Genomic DNA, 6,000 nt, shown 5'->3' on the forward strand with positions numbered 1-6,000 from the left:
TGCTTCAATTTATAAATGTTATTCCTAAAATGTGGTCACTAGGAATGAACATTCAATAATACTCCAAATATGGTCTGGCCAGGATAGGGAACAGTGGGTCTCTGGAATCAGGAGGACCTGAATCTCAGACACTTGACTCTACCTGAATAACCTTGGGCAAGTCACTTAACCCTGATTGCCTTGAATCCAGGGTCATCTCCAGTTGTCCTGATTCATATCTGGTCGCTGGACCCAGATGACTCTGGTGATTTAACACAGCACAATTTATGTGCTTGTCAAGGTATTACCTCTCTGATGTCGCGGTCTTCATTGGGAATGGTGAACAAAAAACAACATCATGTTCCTCACTTACTATAGCCAATAATTGTCCTTGCTTTTTTAGTGACCTCCCCTTGACTTCTATTAGGCTTGTAGTCCACTAAGTCTTCCAGATCTCCTTTAGAAAAACTTATCTAGTCAAATTTCCCACATTTTGTCTTTGTCAAGGTGTTTTTTTTTCAATTCATATATAGGATTTTATACCTATATCTATTGAATTTCAACTTATAGACTCAGTTCTTTTTTCTAGCCTGATGAGATTTTTTTTGGAGATTGAGAATGTTATTGCTTCATTGAAGGTGGGCTTCATGGATTATCATGATAAAATAAGGGCCAGGGTTTGGGTTTAGACATGGGTTTTTAGGTCCACTCTCAGGAAAAGATGGGACTTTGGGGGGACCTAAAGTCCTAAAGAATTTCCTGTCCTCCAAAAAAAGTAGATTCAAACTACCTTGTGTTTAACTATTTTGTATTTATTCTCTATATACTTATAAATGTTAATTGTTGTCTTCCTATTCTAATATAAGATCCTTAAAAATAGATATTACTTCATTCTTGGTAATGGATCTCCACTACTTAACACATAGAAGGTAGTTAATCTGAATGCTTGTATGATTTAACCCTATTTTTCTGGGACACCCAGTGTTCTAAGGCTAGTCAACCAAATCATCAGATTATAAGAATAGAGAACCATGGCTCTGGAACTAGGAGTCATTTCTGAGACCATATAATGCTGTCCCCTCACTTTATAAACTAGGACAGTGAGGTTCAAATAAGTCAACTTTCCTAACGCCATAGAGGTGATAAGTGACAAAGGCAGATTTGAACCCAAATCCTCAGACATCTGTTATGGAGGAATTTGTGACTCCTTCATTCCCTAGTCTGGCTCTAAACACCTGGCTATTTTGTCCCCCCCCACACAGGGAAAAAAATTATTCTTGGGAATTAGGAGGTCTCTGGGGAATTCTAGACTTCTAGTGAGCGTTAGTAAACCTGATTCTGAGAGATTCTTGCCTTCTGGTAGAATAATGGGGAACAAGGGAAAGTGGTGAGTATTAGAAGGAAGAAGATAAAGGCCTTGGGCTCTGTGATCTAATGAAAAGTGCTATGACAGAAGAACTCTCATTCTAGCAGAAGCAATTAGATGAACCTCTCAAACTAAGATTCTATGGGACCCTGAGTTTCAAGCTTGAGTGACAGTTTATTGTTCTCAGTCTTTCCAGTCTTTCCACTTCTGCTCCCCAAGCTTTGCCTGAAGTTGAACAGACCCCTGAAGTACTAGAGGTTCTTTTGCTGTCTGAGACTCAAGACAGAGAGGCACACATCCCATCACAGAGGACAGGGCAAAGCTCATGAGCCTGTCAACTGTACCTGTCCTGCCAAGATTAGTCCTTTATTCATTGCACAGTGCTATACTGTATGCATTTTAAGAGCAAATAGATGTGTATTAAGTGTAAATTGTTTGGCAAGGAAGTGAGCATGTGTATGAGCAGATGTTTGCATATGCATGAATGTGTGCACTGCCTTTGTGATCTTGAATAAACTTCTGAACCACCTTGGGCTTTAGTAGTCTCACCTAAAATGAAGGAACTGGACTAGAGGGGTTCTAGATCCTTTTCAGCTCCAGAGCACCAGTCATAGGACTTTCTCAAGGTCATACAGCTAATAATGGCCAAACAATTCTATTCAGGTTCTACATGATGTCAAGTCCAACACATTAACCACTTCAGCATGTTATGAATCTGTGTATGCAAGATGAGAAGCTGTGGCATACATCCATGTTTTCATTGTGCAAACCTGTGTACAATGGCCCTGTGTGTAATGTGGCTATGTGCAACACATGTGTACATACGTAAATTTGCACATATTGAGCACATGTATTTAAATATAAATATAAATTTCTATAAGCACAGAAAAATTATGTGTGTGTTTGCAGCATCCATAAACTCATAGGCTGAGTTGAAATGACCTTAAAAGATCATCTGACATAAACCTTTTATTTTGCAGAATATGAAATTCATAGGAATATGTTTGTGTGCATGTATATATATGCACTCACACATATATCCATGCTTTCATGTATGTATATAATCTATTATAAGATTGTATTATTATAATAATAGTTTGCATTTAAGGCATGCAAAGCACCTTACAGATAACTTTTCATTTGATCCTCACAAAAAAATCTAGGATGTAGGTGCTATCACTATCATCATTATTAATATTTTACAAATGAGGAAACTGAAGTAGAGATCAGCAACTTGCTAGGAAGTGTATGAAACAGAATTTTAACTTGGATTTTCCTAAATCTGACTGCCATATTCTATCCACTGAGCCATCAAGTCCATGCCCTCATGGTCTAAAAAGAAAATGGAACCTCCCAAGGTTGAATGATTTCTCCCAGGTCAGACATCTTAAAAAGAGAAAGAGAGAGAGAGAGAGAAACAGAATTTGAATCAAAGTCCTCTGATTCCAGCTTCAGGACTCCTTGCATTGTACCAAGCTCCGTCCTTGGATTTTTTATGTACAGCTCAGTATTTAGAGTACAAATGTTTATGTTTGTGTATTTTCATAGGGTATATATATGGATATTGGTGTATGCTGTGTGTATTGTGTTGTATATGGTCCAAGTAAATTTTGTACACAGTGTTTAGCTTTGGGTGTAGATGTCTATACACACGTGGACAATTTGCATGTGTATATATGAGCCCATCCTATTCTATATCTATTGCATAGATGCATGTGCACATGTGTGTTGAGTGTGTACATGTCTGTATTTGCCCTGGACATGCCTCTGTGTATGTTCAGAGGGTTCACAGGGAATGAGCATGAAGTTCAGGTCTGGACCTCCAAGGTGCAAGGTTGAGAAGGGGGCCCAGGCCTGAGGCCCCAGCTAGGCCTGGATGGGCAGGGATGGGGGAGGTAGCTCTGTCAGAGCCAGGGGAGGTGTTGAGGGGGGTCTCCTCCTTCCCGCCTGTGATTGAGCCCCCGCTCTCCCACCATGCCTGCCAAAATACAGTGAGACAGGGTGTAATTACCGCCACTTACCGCGGCCATTACACTCAGCGCAGCCGCCACCGTGACACACGACCCGTCAGCTCCTCATTCACGCCATTAAGGGGCCTCATTAGCATCCAGGCTCAGGAGCAAAATTACCCTCACTGCTCATTTCAAGATGTCATCAATTTTAATTTAAGGCCCAAAGATAGTACAATGGGAAGGCACTCTCCAGCCAAGGAACACACGGAGAGGGAGGAGCAGGAAAGAGGAGAGGAATGGGGAAGAGGAGAGGGATGCAGGGAGGAGGAAAGAGGGGATGAGGGAGCAGGCAGGGGGGAGAGAGACCAGAGGAGGAGAAGGGGAGAAAAGAAGGGAAAGGAGTAGAAGAAGAAGGGAGAGGAGAAGAGCAAGAGAAAAGGAGAAAACAGGGAAAGGAGGAGAGAGGAGGGTATGAGGAAGGAGTCAAAGGAAAGAGGAGGAGAAGGAACAGAGAGATGAGGAGGGGAGGGAGCAAGAAGAAGGGAGAAATGGGGGCAAGGAGAGAAACGAAGAAGAGGTTGGAGGAGAGGCGAGGAGGGGGAAAACAAGGGTCAACATGAAAGGGGGAGAGGAGAGAAGAGAAGGAGGAGGGGAAAGGGGAAAGGAGAAGAACAGGGAAAAAGATGAGGGAGAAAAGAGAAGATATAGAGAGAAGAGGAGAGGAATTGGGAGAAAAGGAGAAAGAATCAGGATTGAAGGGGAAATCAGAAGAGAGAGAAAAAGAAGAGTGAAGAGAGATGGGAAGGAGATGAGAGGAAACATTTGGAAACTCAGGAGACAAGACCAGATGATAAAGGACAAGAAGAGGAGAAGAGAGGAAATTTCGAGAGGCCAGGTATAATGGGTCAGTATTGGCTATGTAGGCAGGAGGATGCTTTGAAATTGCAACTCTCCTAATTTTTAACCTTTGTAACCTTGGGAAAGTCCCCCTTTCACTTTTCCTCACATGTAAAATGAGAGGATGGAACTGGATGGTTTCCAACCCTAAATTCTATGATCCGACTGAGAAGAGAGAAAACATCCCTCTTCCCTTCTCCCATTCAATGTTTTTTTCCAAGTGACCCTCCCCTCTTACAGAATACCTTCCCAAGCCAGCCCAAATGAAGATCTTCTGCACTCCACACCCTAGGAAGGTGATAAAGAAAAGGAAGGACAAGAAAATTATATAATCTAAAATAAAACTATCAATCAGTTTTTAGGGTCTTCCTCAGTAGGAACATGAATCTGCGTTTGTGTTCATTTGTTGTTGTTGTTGGTGGTGGTGGTGGTGTGTGTGTTTGTGTGTGTTTACTTCTGTACAGAATTTAGCAGTGGAGATGGGGGATTGAGTACATGTTTGAGTACAGCCAGAGTCAAGTATGATGCTGATAAACCATTGATACTCCAGTTCTCATGCATTAAGTTCAGTGGGATCTTGGAGATCCCAACCTCATCCACAGATCCCTCAGGAAACCAAGTTTAGACCTAAACTATTACAATGACACTTATTTTCTTCAGCCTCTCTTCATATTTCCTATTTGCTTTGTCATTCTCTAGCTAAGCTAGGCACAGTCCCTGAACCAGGATTCTGGGCAACTCTAGGTGTTCCTCAGCCCCATTTTATTTTGTTTTATTTTTAATTTAATTTAATTTTAAAATTTTTACTTTTTAATTTTTTCATATTATGCCTTATTTTTCTTCATTTTCTCAGATTCTACCAATCATTTTTTGCAAGTTTTCTGAGTTTTACAATTTTTCTCCCTCCCTTCCCTCTCCCCTCCCCAATGGAAGGCAATCTTTACATTTGAAACCACAATAAGTGTAGATTAAAATTGTTCATGTTGTAAGAGAAGAATCAGATTCATAAGGAAGAAATAAAACATTAGAGGTAGCAAAATTATATAATGCATACTTTTAAAAATCAGAGATAATAAGCTTTGATCTTCATTTAAATTCAAAAGTTCCTTCTCTGGATACAGATGGTGATCTCCATCACAGATCCCTTAAAATTGTCCCTGATTATTGCACTGATGGAATGAACAAGTCCATCATGGTTGAATCACTCCATGCTGCTGTTAGTGTGTATAGTGTTCTTCTGGTTCTCTCAGCCCCATTTTATAAAGAAAGAAACTTGGACAGGAGAGGTTAAGTGACTTGCCCAGTGTCACTCAGTAAGTAATCATCTAAGGTTGGAATTGAACTCTAGTTTTCCTGATTTCAAGTCTGGTACTCTAAGCTGCCCCATCTAATCCCCAGGGAAGTGAACAGTCCAGAGTAGGTAAGGAAGAGAGCTGGGATTTGAAGGCAGGGCCTCTGATTCTAAAACTGGACAACCTTTTTATAACTTGACTCAATATGCAGCAAAAAGTATGAGTCAGAAATATCTGAGCTTAAATCCTGCCTCAGATATTTATCAGGTGTATAACCCTGGGAAAGTCATTTAATCTGTTTGTGCCTGTTTCTCCATCTTCAAAATGGGGATAATAGCACCCATTTCACAGGGTTGATGTGGGGACTAAAAGAAATAATATATGTAAAACATTTACAAATCTTAAAGAGTTATGTTTTATCTGGTCTCAGACACTCACTGAATAATCTTGGTCAAGTCACTTAACCCTGCTTACCTTAGTTTCCTCATCTGTAAAATGAGCTGGAGAAGCAAAT

Source organism: Macrotis lagotis, chromosome 5 (genome assembly GCF_037893015.1).
Source record: "Macrotis lagotis isolate mMagLag1 chromosome 5, bilby.v1.9.chrom.fasta, whole genome shotgun sequence".
Lineage (NCBI taxonomy): Eukaryota > Metazoa > Chordata > Mammalia > Peramelemorphia > Peramelidae > Macrotis > Macrotis lagotis.